The sequence below is a fragment of the Priapulus caudatus genome, unplaced genomic scaffold (assembly GCF_000485595.1).
Source record: "Priapulus caudatus unplaced genomic scaffold, Priapulus_caudatus-5.0.1 Scaffold558, whole genome shotgun sequence".
NCBI lineage: Eukaryota > Metazoa > Priapulida > Priapulimorpha > Priapulimorphida > Priapulidae > Priapulus > Priapulus caudatus.
In genome coordinates, this window is record NW_014577619.1 from 45,466 (window position 1) to 65,800 (window position 20,335).

Here is a 20,335-nt window from a genome sequence, read left to right on the forward strand (position 1 = left end):
AATAATTAATGGAATCTGCTCCTCTCTACAACAATGATTCATTGGAAGTCTTTTGAAACAATTGTAAATTTCCATCACATCATACCCATTCTTTTTTAGTTATGACTCCTGGCAAAATCAAATTCTTAGGAGAACTGACACCATTCCTTACAAATCCATCACTTGCTGCATCAAGACAAAAGACATCAAGAAAACAAGTAAATGTACAATATATCATAGAATGGAAATGCTCTCCTTGGTCCCCATTAGGGCTGCAGTTTATGGCAATACCTAGCATTCAACCTGGATGGCAACCATAAGCTCGGATTTCTCCTTGGCAATAGCAAGGTCGCACCAAAGCATGGTCACACTATACCAAGACTTGAACTGTGCGCCGCCGTACTTGCGGTCGAAATCGCCGACCTAATATCAGAACACTTGGACATCACACCCGATGCAGTCAGATTCTACTCAGACAGCAAGGTAGTCTTGGGGTACCTGAATAACCGCACAAAACGGTTCTACACTTACGTCTCCAACAGAGTTCAACGTATATTGAGGTCGACCTCGTCTAACCAATGGTCGTACATCCTCACTCACATGAACCCAGCTGATCACGCAACAAGACCTGTCGCTGCAGAAACCCTTTCAAGAACCACATGGTCCAGACATCCCGAAATCACCAGAAGGTTTGGAGAAAATCTTGCAGGCAGAGAATGATGCAGAAGTTCGGGCTGAGGTTAAGGTATTTGATACCATGGTAGCCATCGATGTGCACCTTACAGATTCGAGATTTTCTCGTTTTTCGAGATGGAACGTCCTTGTAACGGCTGTCGCGCGCCTGACCCGCATTGCAAGATGCTTAAAGAACAAAACCTGCACAGTGCGCGGTATCTGGCATCTTTGTCCTCTCAAACCCGAAGATTTAGAAAATGCGAAGAAGACTATACTCCGCAGTGTACAGAAAGAAGTCTTCAGCCAGGAGGCATGTGCTCTACAGCAGAAGCACAGTTTACACAACGCCAGTCTACTGTTAAACCTCAACCCATACTTGGACGAACGTGGGATTATGAGAGTTGGAGGCAGATTGAAATTTGCGCAGCTAGACTTCGAAGAGCGTCACCCGGTTGTGCTGTGTGTAACCTCCCATATATCTACACTGTTGGTTAGACACTACCACGAACAAGTACAACGTCCGGGTCGTCAGCTCACAGCTGGCGCCATAAGATATAATGGATTTTGGATCCTAGGATATAAGCGCCTGGTGTAAAGTGTGATTCAGAAGTGTATTCCATGCCGCAAACAACGGGGTAAGCAAGCAGAGCAAAAGATGGCAGATTTGCCTGTTGAGCGCCTCATGCCAGAGCCGCCCTTCTCCTGCGTCGGTGTAGATGTATTCGGGCACTGGTTTGTAACAAAGTGCCGCACACGTGGAAACAGCTCTGTAGCGAAACGTTGGGCAGTTCTATTCACATGTTTTTCTACTCGTGCTGTCCACATCGAGTTGGTAGAATCCATGGATACCTCCTCATTCATTAACGCTGTCAGTAGATTTCCAGCCATTCGCGGACCGACTAGAAAATTCTTCTCTGATCGCAGAACTAACATTGTTGCTGGCTCCAAGGAATTGGATGATGAGAAGATGAAGGATCATCTTCTAGAAAAGGGGTGTGAATGGTCTTTCAACCCACCTCATGCATCTCATATGGGAGGAGTCTGGGAGCGTATGATCGGTATTGTACGGAAGATTCTCGATGCTATGTTCGCTAACCTCGGCCCCACGCATCTCACCCACGATGTGCTTCTCACCCTCCTAGCTGAAGTCTGTGCCATTGCCGATGCAAGACCATTGGTTCCAATATCTGATGACCCAGATATGCCAAAGTTCTAACACCTACCTGCAGTTTTCTGTCTGCACCTCCCGGTTCCTTTGTAAAGGCAGACATATTTGGCAAACAGTGGAGGAGAATGAATGGAGTGGTGGTGCAATACCTCACAGACGTCTTCTGGTCGCATTGGAAGCGAGAGTATTTGCCGACTCTCCAACCACGCGTCAAGTGGCAGGACCGGAGAGGAGTGAAAGAGGGAGATCTCGTATTTATACGTGATAAGACTGTACATAGGAATGACTGGCCAGTAGAGAGGATCGATGCTGTAACTCCCAGCAGGGATGGAAAAGTACGAAGAGTGGAGGTAGCAGTACGCAAAGGCGGAGTACGAAAAAACTATGTTCGACCAATTCAGGAAGTTTATTGGGCAAAGATAAAATGTAGAGTGATATTGAAAATAACAGACGGGGAGTGTGATGGAGCACGACGATACGGCCTCGATACAATTGTTTTTCAGTTGGAATTTGCATACAATTCTAAATAGTAAATAACTCAGACACCAGGTGACGCCACATTACAGTTCATCATTGAATCACGACACTTGATTGGTTGAACAAGAGCTAATCACCAACACGCTCTCTCAGTGCTGCAATCTGACCACGCTACACGCATTTTCTAAGAAAGATGTTCGAAGGATGTTATTTCTCCACTTAACGCTGAAAAGACATCGGTAGCTGAACCAGACCTGCTTGTACACTATCGCACGAATAGCCGGTGACACCACTCCCTTTTACCGTGTATACTCAAGGCAATGAGTTATTGGTTATGCTTTATTATGGCATATCGTCAACGATCAGAATAGGAGCTATCTTAGCTGACAGACTTCTAGTTAAAGTGTAGTGTCTGCCTAGATTAAGATTGCTCCCTTTCAGCTGTACAGCAAGAACGCAACAAGGGTGGACGACCAAAACACGTAGAAAACTTGCATTATCCTGTTGAGACTGCTGGTAAGGACAATTTATCACACTATGACACGGGGGACATTTTAGACTATTTTCATAATTGATTCCAGTTGCTCCAAGACCAGAATTAATGTTTGGTCAATATACCACTAGCTAATAGGAAATTATCACAGAAAAATTGCAGTCCATATTGCAAATCACATTTCATTCATTGCACCAATATGTTATCATTTTATAAATGTATGCTTTTGTTTATTTATTTTGTTAGCTTTTCAACAGATGGTATTGATGAAATTAGCAGACATATCGCACTGTGTAAAAAAAGCTGGAACGGAAGTGTGTTGCTGCTAACAGCAGTACTCTGGAAGAGTTCCAGAGAGTAGTATCTGTACAAGAGTCTAAAAGACTTAGAGGCGCAGCTCGATGATAATGAGAGGAGGAAGACATTTGTAAGTTTTTAATGTCATGCACATTGGCCAAATTTCCGAACTTATGCAGGACAACATTTACTGGATGTGCTTACAAAGTCTGCTTATACGACATGTATTAACCATTACAGAGTATAGCATAGTTTATATCGATAACCCAAGAGGATTCTGCCTGTTTGTATGTCAGACATCTGATGGAGCCCATGCAATTTATTATATTTTATCTGGAATATCTGGTGGCCATTGGTGAGGACACAGCACAGAAACCGGAAGGATGATGACAAGGGCCTTGATTTCCTAAATCATGGTGCCAGAAGTACAACTGAAGGTCAATTTGATGTACGGTAATCGTGTGCATGGCCAAGAATACCGTGATCGGCTATCACTGAAAGACGACCTCACGAACCTACATGAAGGGTTGTTAAGTAAGTATTGTCAAACTTAGTTTTGCTCCGTTTTTAAATCCACTTGGGATGTCATCCATTTATGAGAAACAGAGTGGTTATAGAGCCATGGGCTTTGGATCACGATCTCCAGTGTTCGAGCCCCGGTCGCAATTTCGCATGGAAATGCACTACATAATCCCAGGCCGTGGATTTGTGTTAATTTTAACCACAGGTTACTTGCATTCTATACATATTAACTTACCTTGATTACAACGTACTTGTATCATTTTAATAAGGGTGTAATATATTCGTCTTCTTCTTGTCCATTATTCCTTGTTGGCATGTAGGGCAGCAACAAATTAACGAACTCCATCCCTGTCTGTCATTAGCCAGCCTGCCAATAGTGCCCCAGCTATGTTTAAGGGTCTTCATCTCTGACTCCACAGTTCCCCACCATGTATTTTTGGGCCTGCCGCACCTGGGCCTGCCTTCAGGTGTCCAGTGAAGGGCTGTCTTGCTGATGGTCATTCTCCCTTCTGACGACATGACCGAGCCACCTCTAGTGTCTTTGAATGATGATGGTGCTCATGCTCTCCTGGCCAGACTGCGCAAGCAGGTCGTGAGATATCGTCCGGGGCCAGAAGATGCGAATGATTATCCGCAAGCTTTTGGTGTAAAAGATGGACAGATTTGCCATGCCATGCCATGCCATATAGACAGCTTTGTCAGGACACAGGCCCTTGGAGGCTCAAGTTTCGAAAAAGTATAAGTCTATATTAAGAGCGAAGCGGAAGGTACTTAACGCACAGCCACTGTTTTGAAGCCATAAATATGCCACTTCGTCTTGGCCCCGTATGTTAAAAATACGCACATAATTACCTTTAAACCTGTATCAAATACTTCTTTGTGCAATCGTCTTTCACTAGAACCATAATTTACCGATTGTAACCATTTGGATTCAGCACAAAATCAGAAAAATATAGCAACGTCGAACGCGCCAAAAATCGAAAAGTTCACATTAACCATCTCGGCATGGTCCGCACCGAATATCAGCGCGGCCGCTCATTTGTAATTATCGCGGATAATTGTGTGTTGTGCAATACTTGACACATGAATTCGACATTATTAATTTTATTAAATGACAAATGTTTAATCCATATCACTAATAAACTTATTACATACATTTAAATATCTATTCAGTCTTTATTTTTTTGTTAAATGTTATGTTTATTTTGAGTCGTTACCTCCGTGGTGTGATCATGGTTACAACAACAGCCGCGAAATTCAAACAGCTCATTTCTGTGTGCGGTTAACCATCTTCCACAAGTTACAGTAGTTTTCCCCGTTTTGAAGCATCTATACAAGATGGCATCTAAGAATACAGATGTAGCTACCTGGTAAGTATTGTATAACATTATATCATTTTATTATTTTGTATTATCATTTGTATAAAATTGATAAAACATGGCATACGTCCGATAACTGTCAATATTTGACACTAATCTGGATGCAATTCCAGACTAGAATAGTTATGACTGACTGAGCACTATTTGGACCGCTTCCCTTTCCCTTTCCCTTTTCCTTTCCCAGCACAAAAGGTACAAAACCATTTTGCGCGCTTGCGGCTGAGGAATGGTTCGTTCCAAGAAATGTTCTCACATGGATAGTGAAACCACTTCCCACAATCATCACAGGCAACACTTTCCTCCTCGACTTTGGAAGGGTTTGCCACACACGTCTCACCACATTTACCACATGGATATGCACTGTCCTCTTCTTGAACTACTTCAATTTGTTTTTCACTTTTCTGCTTTGCCTTTTCCCCCAATGAAGCCAATTTTGGCCTCAGCGCAAGTTTCTTCTTCCTTGGAAGTGCTTCCTTGAAGACAGACAGATTATCACTGAATACTACTTTAGCATAGTAGTATGTTAGCTTCTCAAATAAGTCTAATGCACATGCACATGCAATGTCCTCATCCACATTGTCTGGCATCCTGAACAAATCGAACCATGATTGTATGAGGTTCCCATGGGTCACAATAGTATTGCGACCCATTTGCAATACGGCTTCACCATAAAGATGAAAAATTGACGTGGTAATGATACCACGAAGCTTACTAAATATCTCCACAAAGAATGAAAATGTCTCATCGGTTATATTTGTCAGGCCACGTGTCATGCCCTGGCGAAGTGCAGTTTCCACAAGGCTCTCTTGGAACTGGCTTGTTTCCTGCACTACGGCTTCAGGTGTCATTAACTGTGACAACAGCACTTTTTCAGTGAATCCGATGTTCCTAGCTATTGATGTACCCCCCTCTTTAATCCTTCTCCCACTCTCCACGATAGTTTCGCCACAGCAGCACCTCCAAGATATCTTATCTTGGACTGCATGGCACCATCAAATTGATCAAGAACACGCCAACTGGCTGAAGGAGCTGGAGAATTTCTTTGACTCTACCACAGCTGCACTTCTTTCTCGAACAATTCGACTCATGATGCTTTGCACAATCATGGTGCAGCACTTCGAACGCAGATTTACTAGACCAAATAGGTCAACACAGTTCGTCAAGTACTCAGGTGATACAAGAAATCCATACATTCCTTCCATACTGTAGGCTTTGGCCCAATCTGCACATGTTGAACCTTCCTTACACTCCTTTTGGAAAGAAAGACACTTGGTGTATGCATATAAAAGGAAAGAATGCAAGGCATCCTTCCTTTCTTTTAAAAAGTACATCAAGGTCCTGACCAATTCAGTTTGCTGAGGTTCTCCCTGTGATGGCAGCACTTCCTCCATGAAGTTTTCCATATCCCATGGAAACTCTCTCGTGGTCACATTTGACGTTACAACATCTTGTAGTTCCGTAGTTGCAATATCAAGGTCAGAAGTCGTTGCAGGATCAGCAGTGCCACCAGGAACTAAAAAGAGTAATTAAAATTTTTTTTTCAATATTGAGACCACAACACCGACACAATGAACATAAATAATTTTGAATGCTTTACTGGGCAAAAATGTGGCGTGTAGGTAGAATTCATATTGAGGTACCTCCCCCCAACTACACACACCAAATGATGAAACTATATTTTTCTGATGTGACTTGATGGGGATGCAAGTCCGAGGATGTAGCCGTTTATTTTGATAGCCTCACCTTCATCAATTTCCACGTGAAACTGACAACAGGACAGATCCTCGGGTGGTGCAACAGCAGGATCCGTTGCATTTCTGTAGAATGCGTATACCTCCTCTGGATGCTTTAATGATGCTCCGTCGATGTTTAGGTTGCGAATTTCAATTCCTTCCAGGGTTGTCGCTCTTCCAAGAGCAACCCCCATCTGACCTGCCTGGAAAAAGTCATGGCAGTCGATGACAAGGTGCGGAATAGTCTTTCCCTGCGCACGATGAACGGTAATGGCATACGCCAGTTTCAGTGGGAATTGTGTACGACAAGCCTTTGTTGTCTTCGTTTTCGGGTCGAAGACGCTGAAGCTGCACTTTTCAATAGTGAAAATTTTCCCGTTGAAATCGACTTGTATATCGTCCTTAACAGACACCACAGTTCCGCTGAAACCATTTGGTAGCATCTTGTTAATTGTTTTGATTAATATGACAGGACTACCACGTTTCAAAGACAACACTTTCGGCGCAGCACACGTCTTAAGATACTTTGTCTGTCCAGTATCGACGGCTCTGTAGCTTTTCTCCGGTCCCTGCAGCCGTTTCAGTCCATCTAAATTGTAATACAGCACATCCAAATTCGTGCTGCAAATCAGTACTGGATTTGGACCGTGTATCGGTCTCTGCAATGATTTCAGTAAATCAATAGTTTCCAGAGAGGGAGATCCACAACAGACCTCTTGATCAGCTAGAACCAGTGCAGGTTCATCCTGTCGAACAACTTCATTCAAATTCACATGGTGTGGGAAACACTTCTCAAAGTTTTTCGATGAAAAAGAGTACTCCCCAAAGTCAATATAAATTCTCGATGGCACAGGCGGCAACTGCATGTAGTCACCACCCCCTATCAACTGGAGTCCCCCAAAGAATTTGTTTTCATCCCTTATATTCCTACAGATATACTCAGTCTGTTTGAAGATCCGCCTGGATATCATCGAGATTTCGTCTAGAATGAGGACATCTGTGTTTTTAATGCGATCGGCACATCCAGACCAATGCCGGTCATGCTGAATGAGATCCAGCAATTCCTCGTTTTCGTAACGTCCATCTTGTAATCCCACCCAGTGTTGCAGTGTTGTTGCATCGTTGAGTAACAGGCTCGCCATTCCAGTACTACTCGTAACCGCCACTCTTCTCCCCCCAGCACTCTTCAATCCTTCGGCTATCTTCCTGTAATTAAAAAAAAACTCAAATATTATTAGAAAGTAATCAATGCGACTATTGATGCGCTGTGATCCATGGTGGGAAAGTTGTTTAACTGGTCATCTGACAAGATTTATGTTTTATTTTTCAGGCTCATGTGCCATATCCGTGAGGCCACAGACCAAACAACCAGTGTCAAGTTCAGTCATATGTATGAAAAATACTCAATATACTACGAGATACACAAAATATTGGTACCAGCTACAGAGACCTGCTTCAGCGAGAACCTATCGAAACTGTTCCCAGCTGTCACGAGGGACCAAGGCCATAGATCCAAGTTGTATGGAATAGAGTGTATGGAGGAGAAAGAGACCTTTCAGCCCGGTGAGGTGGAGTACCCGTATTACTGCGATGTTGTCGTTTTGCAAGGATCTGGTACTGGTACTGCCACCAGTATAAACGTCCGAACTGATCATGTTATTGATGGCAAAACATTGTGTGTCAATGTCAAAATTGAGGAGACAATATTGACATTGTTTGTGGATGGTGTGAAGGTAGCAGCGCCGGACTTGGGGATGAGTGAAAAATTTGTCCTCAATCAAAGCAACGTAAATGGACTACTCAATGCAATACAAAACATGGTTTTCTGTAAGGGAATCGACTACCAGGAAGAAATTTCTGGGAAGACTTTGATTCAGCAAGTGTGGAGTACAACGTTTGGTGAATCCAGTTCGAAAAGAATATAAAATCTCGCAAATGTGAGCTGGTGTTGCCATTCACAAGTAGGAGTATCGGACTATGCAGGAAATGTAGGGACAGCATCAATCGCTATAAAATGTTGTCAACAAACAAAGAAAACAATTATTTGGTTAATGATGATACATAATTAAAACCATCTTTAGACTTGAGCAAGAAAAGCCACGAGGACCTCTTTGAAATCCTAAAGGAAGTGGTGCCAAACTGCACAGATGGATTTAAGACACTTTTGCAAAGTCAGTTGAACAATTTCAATACTGAAAATGTCTGTCAACGCAAGTGGGACCCAGCTGTTATTAGTATTTGCTTGTCTATGTGGGTACGGTCCCCACAGGCATACCGAGACTTAAGGGGAGTCAGGGTTTTAAGTCAGGGTTTAAAGTCAGGGTTTAAAGTCAGGGTTTAAAGTAAGGGTTTAAAGTCAGGGTTTTTGGTGTTACCCAGTGACAGTACACTGCGCCTGTACAAGAACAACGTCAAACAAACCCCTGGCTTCAAAACGCAAAACCTTCAATGGATGGTGAAGGAGGCCGATCGAAGGAATGTGCCATGCAGGAGGGGTGGTCTCATCCTGGATGAAATGAGCATCCAGGATGATTTGCAGGTTGTGAAGAAGGGGGACGAATGGACACTTGTTGGTGCGTGTGACTTAGGAGAGTTGTGTAACAACATCAGGACTCTGAGACAGAGAAAAAAGGAATGTAGTTTGGCTAGTGAATGCCTACAATTCATTTTTCTCGGATTTCAAGGGTTTCGTTGGCCAGTGGCATATTTTCCAACATCAACTGCTAAAGCATATGAGCTTCATATTTTATTCTGGCAAGCAGTTGATATGTTGGGTCGATATGGCTTCACTGTAGATTACGTTAGTGTTGATGGGGCGTCAACAAATCGGTCATTAATGAAAATGCACTTCAGTGGTGATCCGAGGGCGCAGCTGTACACCATCAAGGACATGTATGATCCAACACACGAGATCACTTTCGTGCAGGACATAAAGCACACGCTCAAAAAAATTCGTAATGGACTTTCGTCTAGAAAGATGGAAATTGGAGGATCCCCAGTAGTCTGGGACAACTGGGTAAAGGCATACGAATTCAATAAGAGTAACGGCTTGAGGATCCACAGAAAGTTGACAAGTGAGCATGTTTACTTGACACCAACTTCAAAGATGAGAAATCATCTAGCAATGGACGTATTAGATACCAATATGCTGTACCTAATGCGAGTGTACGCCAATCATGTCGAGCACCCAGAAACGCTTGCGCAAACAATCGCTCTGTTAGAGAACACTAGTTTGCTAGTGACCATCTTCCATGACAGAAACCGGGCAATCGTGACAATGGAAGATGTGAGAGTGAAGCAGCTCAGGGATGCACTCAACTTCTTCAACCAGTGGGAGGCAAATGCAGCAGATAAGTCTCTCGTGTTAACTCAGCAAACACGAGATGACCTGAATTCGTCAGTGTTGGGATTCCTTGCCATGACAGAAAGAGCCATCAAGAACACAATTACGATAACTCCAGGATATATCAACTCTGATATCGTGGAAAACTTTTTCTGCCAGCAGAGAGGTCTGTGCAATGGCATGGCTACAAACCCCACGATATCCCAGTACGGACCAGCAGTCAATGCCGTAATTTTAGGGCAATCTACAATTTCGAAAAAAGGAAACACCAGCGGGCAAAATGCTGAACCTATGTGTGCCAAGCGAGCGTTTCCACTACTTCCTGCAAGGACCAATAAATGCAAGAAGTTATGAGTGTAATGTAAGTAGTCTTCATTCAATACAGAATGTGATTATTTGGTTTAGGCCTATCTATTAACGCACGATGAGACAATGATCTGGCTTTGAGCCAACAAAATCATCAAATTCTGTGTAATGCCACGTGGTCAGCAAAAAGTAAACAAACATTTGTTAAGAGGAAGCACAACGCAAGATACAGCACGAAGCAATCCAGCGATCTCTGCAAGGACTTGGCCGCTCTCTACAGAGGATCGTTTTGGTAAGGCCTTGCGCCTAGTTGTATCTTGTTCGCTATACTCGGGCCTTACGCTGCGAGGAATATTGTACCGTTTTATGCCCACTCTGGTCGGTTGACCAGAGCGGAATAAAAGCCCCGGACCTATTCCCGGCGTAAACACTTTCATTTTTGAGTTGTGTTGTTTGTTCTTGTGCGACGTGTACAATCCAGTGGTCGAACAGTGGGAGAGTCCCACGTAACGGGGAAAAACGTTACATATATATATATATATATATGTATTCGCACGCGCGTACACGCATGCGCGCACACACGCGTGCGCGCGCATACATACACACACACTCACACACACGTGTGAAACTATGCAGCAACACAAGCAGTAACACGCGTAAGCTAATCGTTGCTAGGCAACAATTGAAATAATTATAACATTGAATTCTTGATCATACTACCATTAATGTACCTCAATAGATATGTCTTGCCAGTCCCACACTGCCCTGTTATAAGGACACTATGCCCTTTAAGGGCGAAATCGTATGCTTGGGCCTGCTTTCCATTCATTTCGAAGCGATAATTCTTATCTTTAGTGTTATCTTATCTTAGTAATTCTTATCTGTACAACTCTCCTACTATCGAGTATCGAGGTTGAAAGGCACGATACGTTTACGATACGCAACGATACCTAGTTTCACAAACTGGGCCAATGAGCGGTAGCGCTGATATTCGGTGCGGACCATGCCGAGATGGTTAATGTGAACTTTTCGATTTTTGGTGCGTTCGACGTTGCTATATTTTTCTGATTTTGTGCGGAATCCAAATGGTTACAATCGATAAATTATGGTTCTAGTGAAAGACGATTGCACAAAGAAGTATTTGATACAGGTTTAAAGGTAATTATGTGCGTATTTTTAACATACGGGGCTAAGACGAAGTGGCATATTTACGGCTTCAAAACAGTGGCTGTGCGTTAAGTACCTTCCGCTTCGCTCTTAATATAGACTTATACTTTTTCGAAACTTGAGCCTCCAAGGGCCTGTGGTCAGGATGTAATATAGCGTATAATAATTTTAATACATGTTAACATCTTTCTTCTTATTTCAGAAGCTGTAAAACGAGTTCATCCGAATCAAGTCGATAAAGCAATTAATCATGATCTTTCTGACTACTTGCGCTCAGCAGCGAAGCGGGTATAATGATGTTGAGCTGATTACTCAACGTGCAGAGAGATGAGAACTCACTATTAAACTAGTACTACATGTAATTAGCCATTGAACTACTTGGTTTGAACAATTTCATCATTGGGACATGGATCATGACAATCATTTGTAAATTGTTTATGTATGTTTTTTTGAATTAATAACTTTGAATATTTGCTAATAAAATGTAAAAAATGTTAATAAGATTGTGTATTATAACATTTTGTTTTTTGTTGTGGTGACGGATTCTCATTCAAAACACGAGTTTTAAACTTCTGAAAACCTGCATTTTACCCCCATGAAAAGTTCAGGTATGAAACCTAGTATAGTTGCATGTTAAGAACTAAAATGGACGCGACGAGTAATGTTCAGACACAACTTGGAAACTACAGGAAAATCTGCGTTATATACTAAAAAAACGCGTGTTTTCTGCGGGGGGTTCCTGACGTTTCGGACACGCGTTTGGATATTTGATTCAACCTGTAAAATACGCGTGTTAGTTTCGGTTTTTAACACGTGTTGGAAACTCGATTTTGCGGGCTTGGAGCACATGTTTTGAAACCCGAGCAAACTTGAAAATTCCTGAGCCAAAAGCTATAGCTGATCCTGAGCAAGCTTATGATTTTACGTGCCAGCTCAGGTTTTGTTCATATCCTGTGCCCAAAATCTGAGCCTGCTTATGTTTGAACCAATGCAAAATATGTGTGGTACATAAAAAAGTCTAATTCAATTAAGCCTGTGCCGTCTAAATTACGCATGTTTTGAAACCTGTGCCACAAACCTGAGCCACAAACGTGTGTTGCACAGAAAATATTTCGAGCTGGGCACCATGCGAATTTATTCGCACGACTGCAGCAATTGTTAAAATCGCAGCGAAATTCGCATGGTGTGTCCGCTCAAGTGCCGGAAGATTTCATCTGCACCAAAATTCGCAGCGATCAAACATGTTTGATATTTTCAGTGCGGATTTTAAACGCTGCGTACAGATTCGCATTGTGTGTTCATGGGAGCCAAAATCGAGCCGGCCGATGTTATAATGCAACAAATCATTGATCAGTATGCTAATCACGTAAGTGACAAATGGCGGCAATCCACATGACTGTTGGAGCCGTGTCGCGGCAGTAGATCGCGTGTAGTGTGTCCGCTCAATTTATCGCATGCGGATGCAAATATTTTAATGTATTTTTTTTATGCTAATTTCGCTGCGGTTCTGTTTGCAACGAAATTCGCAGTGTGTCCCCCGCTTTACTTCTTCTGAAGAGCAGTAATCCTAAAATGTGCTGTGCACGCATCCATAAATCTGAAGACAATTTATAAGAAGCTCAACCAAATTTAGCAAGTGTGTGTGTGTGCGTGTGTGTGCGTGTGTGTACATGGTTGTGTGTTCCTGTGTGTGTATGGGGCGCCAAGTGTAGCATGACTGTTTATGTTACGAAATCAATAATTTTGTCACAAAATCAGTCCAAGTTTTTGATTTTGTAACGAAATCAAGTTTACAAAATGATTTCGTTACGAAATTTAACTACTGTGAGTGATTTCGTTACGAAACCAGCTACTGCGAGCGTTACTAAATCATCTACTGCGAGTGATTTCGTTACGAAATCAGCTCTAAAGTGTGGTTTACAAATGGTAGAAATAATAGTTGTGTTTAGAAATGTCACGACAATAGTTGCATACTGGGTTAGTCGGCGGCAGCTTGTTTGATGTAGTATGGATGATGGAGATGCGAAACGGTTGAGGGAGTTGTTGTGAATGTGGGCAGCAGGTGTGGTTGTACGGGCGCGAGCGACTTTCTTTGTTAGCTAGAAATGGATAAAAGGAAAAGGTTCTTGGTTGTGAGGAGGTCGGACGTGAGTGTGCGAGGCACGCGGCTGCGTGCCTATGTGCGCGCGCATGTGGGTTGAGAAACAATAATACTATTTGCTGAACACAACTGCTTGGACTTTGGAGTTTTCCTTATTCATCGCTTCAACAAATCTACTTTGTACCGGGTAACATCATCATCGTCGTTACACAGCTACTGTGAGTGATTTCGTTACGAAATCAGCTACTGCGAGTGATTTCGTTACGAAATCAGCTACTGCAAGTGATTTCGTTACGAAATCAGCTACTGCAAGTGATTTCGTTACGAAATCAGCTACTGCGAGTGATTTCGTTACGAAATCAGCTACTGCAAGTGATTTCGTTACGAAATCAGCTACTGTAAGTGATTTCGTTACGAAATCAGCTACTGCAAGTAGTTTCATTACAAAATCAGCTACTGCAATTGATTTCGTTACGAAATCAACTACTGCATTTAATAATTATTATGCAATACATTGGATAACGGTTAACGTGTCTAGATACGCCAATATTGTTGTGCAGGAGTAATACTTTTACCGGCATAGTATGTAATGGGGCGTAGATTGATCACAGTGGTAAAATTGTATCAGCATCTTATGTGTATTATGGTGTATGTTGGTTGCCAATGTATTATTGCTACATCACACTGTATGTGAACACTGGGGTGTGACGCACCATATTTATTTTGTTTGTTATAGGATTTTCGGAGTAGCCGTCTGTTACCGGCTATAATTCACGAATAAACCGCTTCTTCTATGGCACGAGGTGTTTTCCTGGTTTTCATGGCGCAGTCGACAGGATAGCAGAAGCTTCATCCCCCATCTGCAGATGGTCTACGATACTCGAGCTGATCGACCGTTCGACCGGAGAGATGCCCGACAGCCAGACGCTATCCGGGAGCGGAAGTTGTAATGACAGGGCAAATGTTGTTGACTGTCGTTAATTGTGGTACACATGTATTCGCTAGAAACTGACATTATCTAGCCCGGACTGCGAGCAGCTGTGTACTGGCCTGTAGCATTACCCTATACTGTATGCAGCAGCGTCTGATAAACAGTCACTGCTAGTGGTTGTATGTATTGTTGATTTTCACCGTTAACTTTGGGGTGGGATTGTTATTCAGTATGCTCTAGTTAGGGCATGGGTTACTTCGTGTGCGATAGTGGTGATGTCATGGACAGTGGGCTCTTTCTGTAAGTTGTAAACAATTATGGATACTACAGAGGAACAGTTAGCGGGATTAGCCGCTGAGCTAGAAGCTTTGCGTCTGGTAACGAAAGAACAGGATGCAAAAATAAAACTGCAAGAAACACAACTGCTACAACAACATGCTGCAATTTCTTCGAGTTCGGACGTCGATACACGTCCCTTGGTCATGATGACAAGTCGGCGGCTGGAGCGATTCCGGGATCGACCCGCTAAGTCTACCGATCCGACCGTTTACGAGTGGGTAGCCGATTTGAAAAGCCAGGCCGAGACTCGGAAATTGTCCAAGTCAGAGTTTGCAGCCTTATTGATGGATCATCTTGCTGGCAAGGCTCGCCAAGAAGTGCAGGGCAGAGGAGAGTCCACTAACAAAGACCCTGACCTGATTATCAAGATTTTAGTCACGGTGTTTGGGGACGGTGATACCCTCCCTGCCCATGCTATCAGCAAGGACCAGATGAAGACTTTCTGACGTGTTCGCTTCGCCTAGTGGAGATCTACAACCGCATCGAGGAACTGGATCCCACATTTGCCGCTTGCAAGGATGCGTCACTCAAGGGCCGTCTAGCCGAGTGTGTGAAAGACGAGGGTCTGCAGCGGGAGCTGCGCAGGTTGCGCAGCAACATCGAGTTAGCTTCTTTAACATACGTGATCGTGCCATCCGTTGGCTGGGCAAGACCAAGCCGGTTGCACCGAGGGTCACCGCCAACGAAACACAGGCAGAATGTCTTCCCCCTGCTCTTGAGTCTGCTCTGAAGCGCCAGGAGGCAGTAATAGCCCAGCAGCAGAAGCAGATCGAATCCCTCCTGAGTGGCATGCCGAAACCAGCATACAAGCCACTCGCCCCATACGCATACAAGCCTCGTTATGACCAATCCGGGCCACGTAAATGCTGGATATGTGGGTCGACCGCTCACTTAAAGCGCGATTGCCCCCGGAATAACGACCAGCTTCAGCAAAGAGCAGTAGGTAATCCAGATTTAAACGAATAACACCTGCTGTGGAGAGCCACACAGTAGGTCAGGTGGGCGAGGGCTTGTTCTTCAGGAAAGCAGTGGGTACCTGTCCGGAAGCCACCGTGAGGATGGGGAGCAGAGAGGTTAGATGTTTGTTGGACACGGGCGCACAGGTGTCAACAGTCACGGAATCGTTTTTCAGAAACAACCTGACTGATGAGGTAGACCTGCTAGATGTTGCTAACCTCATTCGTATTTCTGCTGCCAACGGTGAGGACATACCCTTTGTGGGCTACCTCGAGCTCGACCTAACGGTATTTGGACAAACCTTCCAGAATATGGGGTTTTTGGTGGTCAAGGACACCAAGGAGCATACTTGTCGGGAGCGTACGAAAGTGGTGCCCGGTGTGTTAGGTTCAAATATTTTTCGAGCCATGCAACAGGCTGTGAGTGAAGGGAGTGAAGGGAGCACCATTCCAAAGGAATGGAAGACCATGTTAGCACTGTATGAGGAGATACAGGTCGACGCAGACTCTACCAAGGTTTGCAAGGTCAGGGTGGCAGGACACCAACCAGTACTGATACCGGCTAATTCTATCACGGTTGTAGAGGGTAGTGTCAAGCCCATTAAACGGGGACAGTAATATTTTGCCATGATGGAAGAGCATGACGTCTCTTTTCAGCCGCTACCAACTGGGTTGGGTCTTGGACGGTCATACGTACATGTGACCCAAAGTGGCCGTGTGCCAGTGCAGCTCGCAAACTTCAGTGATAGCGACATCTATATCAAGCCACGAGTGCCTATCGGAACTTTACAATCAGTTGCAGTGGAATCTAGGTTCGATATGGTTCAAGTGAGCTGCAGAGAGGTGCACGTATGCGAAGTAAGGCAGGATGCTGTACTAACCGACGATGTTACGCAGTTAGTGGATCGCATGAGTGTGAATGAGACGTTGGATGATCAGCAGCGGACCAAACTAGGCAGAATTTTGTCAAAGCATCTGAACACTTTCAGTAACTCTGATGACGACATTGGTTTTTGCGATGCGGTAGAGCATCGGATCATTACAACTGACGACGTACCCGTAAAGGTGCCGCACCGACGCATTCCGCCGCATCAGTGGGGGGAGGGACTATATTCAGAAATCATTAGATATGGGGGTTATTAGGGAATCCACCAGTCCCTATGCAGCACCAGTAGTGCTGGTTCGGAAACGGGATGGAACACTACGACTGTGTTGTGATTATCGGGCGCTTAATGCCAAAACGCGGAAAGACGCCTATCCGCTCCCACGGATCGAAGAAGCGTTAGATGTACTAAAGGGCGCCAAGTACTTCTGTAGTCTCGACTTGGCTCATGGGTACTACCAGATCCCGGTTGCAGAAGGTGATAGAGAGAAGACTGCTTTCCGAGTTGGTACTGGAGGTCTGTACGAATACATCAGAATGAGTTTCGGATTAACCGGGGCCCCCGGCACCTTCATGCGACTTATGGACAAGATATTCGGCGATCAAAATTTTCAGACCCTGTTAATCTACTTAGACGATATATTGGTGTTTGGTACTACATTCGAAGAAACCCTGGATCGGTTGGATATGGTGCTGTCGAGGCTTGCCCGTTTCAACTTAAAAGTAAAAGCGGAAAAGTGTCACTTATTTAAGGAGAAACTTCGCTACTTGGGACATGTGGTTTCGCAGGAAGGCGTTTTGCCAGACCCAGGGAAAACTAACGCTGTGGGAGAGTGGCCCAAGCCCACCACGGAAACAGAATTGAGAGGTTTATTGGGCCTCGCGGGGTATTATCGTCGCTTTGTACCCCATTTTGCCATTAAAACCAAATGCTATGCCAGTTGTATACCCACCACGCAGAATACCATACGCTATTCGCAATAGAGTCAAAGTTGAACTCGACCGCATGGAACAAATGGGGTCATCGTCAAACAGCGAGAGCCTACACCATGGGTTAACTCGATGGTTACTGTACAGAAAGGAGACAAGTTACAAATTTGCATTGATCCAACTGACTTAAATAAAGTCATAATGCGTGAACATCATCCGACAGTAACTGTAGAAGAAGTTGCTGCACAAATTGGCAACGCAACAAAGTTCACGAAATTGGACGCGCGTCACAGTTATTGGCACATCGAGCTAGATGACGAGAGTTCTAAGATGTGTTCCATATTCGGGAGATAAAGATTTCTCCGATTCCCATTCGGTTTGTGTAGCTCAGGAGATATCATGCAACGCGCCATGGAAAACATCCTAGAGGGGATTGATGGTGGGAAAGTGATCGTCAATAATACATTAATTTGGGGAAACTCCGATCAGCAACACGACGAACGAGTAAAGCGAGTTCTCAACCAAGTAAACAAGGCTGGACTAAAACTCAACCCCGATAAAGCTGAAGTCGGTAAAGAGGAAGTCAGCTATGTAGGTCACACGCTCACTCGTCATGGTTTGAAGCCGAATCCAGAACGCGTGAGAGCAGTCGTAAACATGCCGCGACCAACAAACAAACAGGAAGTGCGCAGATTCTTAGGTATGGTTACCTATGTAGCCAAGTTCATTCCTGATCTGTCAAACATATCTGCACCACTACGCGAACTGATCAAAGATGATGTCGACTTCACATGGAATAACGAACACACTACAAGGTTCGAGGAACTGAAAAAGCTGATAACAAGCGCACCGGTTCTGAAGTACTACGATGTCACAAAGCCGATCACACTATCGGTTGACAGTTCAAAAGATGGTCTAGGTGGATGTATCTTACAAGAGGATCATTCGATCGCATATGCGTCACACGCAGCCTAAAAATTACTTTTTTTACGAGAGCTCATTTTTGATTTTGTATGAAAAAGGAGCTCTCGTATTTTTTTTACAGGAGCTTCTTTTTCATAGCATGATTTTGTTAAAATTTTCATAATTTTGATGCACTGACTAATAATGTCTCATAAGCCAGAAATTGTGTCGAATTATCGTGAAGGTGTTTCCCAAACGAAAGTCAAGATTATGCTTTGGCGAAATCGACAAGGTCAACAATCATTCATAATGGTGACAAAATCACGGAGGCCGGGTTTACATGTTGCTGTATTCATGTTGTGTACAAAGTATGACTGCATGCACTGATCGACTCATTCGCATTATATCGTCGCAGCAAGGCAGCTTATATGTTTGTGCAAAACAATACAAGGGACGGGTGGAAACAGAAAAATCTCATTTTGTCTTTAGTGTCTAGCTGTTCAATAAAAAAAACTTGCTTGCCCAAACAGGCAAGTACAATTTCAAGCTACTTGCCCGGGGGCCAATTTTGGTTGCCCCGGGCCATCGAGCAAGCAGGTTTGTCGAGCCCGGCACCGCAGGGTCCAAATCTCGGCTGAAAATCTAGTGGGCAGCAGGACCACCAATTTCAGAAAGTTGGTGGATCTGCACAAAAATTTGGTGGTCCGCTTATTTACTAGCAGTGAGTAACAAAATAGTATAAAAAGATAACCATTGGCATAATGCGAGTGATTTCGTTACGAAATCAGCTAGTGCGATGCCAGGCCAAAACAGGACATCTCTGGCTCTTTGCTTGCTTCTCATCATGATATATACGCATTGAACAACTGCTTAATCTAATAACATACACATTATAAACCTGCTACAGATCTATGCATGGGGGTACCGTAGACTGGAGAGGAGAACAACAAAAGTAAAACCTTACCCAGAAGCTCCCCCGACATTTCTAGAGATTGAAACATTATTTGACCAACTCTAATTAAGTTACATGTATGCTGTATTAATTATGTTGGCGCACAAGCAGAACTCCGTAGGGCCATACAGCAATGGAACCAAGATCAGATACATGAGTATCTTCTGAAGCATGAAATTAGCTGGATCTACAATCCCCTGGAGCCTACCATATGGGAGGAGTCTGGGAAAGGCTCATTCGCACTGTACGCTCCGTGTTGACCGGAGTCATAAAACAACAAATTCTTAAAGGGACAGTAGCCTCTAGGATTTTACTGCATACAACTGTACTTACTGTATAACAAATCGTCTATACCCACACGTATTTGTTACCAGATACCTAATTTAATTGTTATAATTATTTACACAACGCTACGGAATTTTCACGGCGCCATGACACCCGCGACCGTGCTGCCACCCCGAAAAAGTTGCGTATTTGACAATTTATTTTGCACGTTACAGACCGAGGGCTAATCACAAAAGTGCAATTATATTTATATCTAAATGCTATTTAAAGGGACAGTAGCCTCTAGGATTTTACTGCATACAACTGTACTTACTGTATAACAAATCGTCTATACCCACACGTATTTGTTACCAGATACCTAATTTAATTGTTATAATTATTTACATAACGCTACGGAATTTTTACGGCGCCATGACACCCGCGACCGTGCTGCCACCCCGAAAAAGTTGCGTATTTGACAATTTATTTTGCACGTTACAGACCGAGGGCTAATCACAAAAGTGCAATTATATTAAA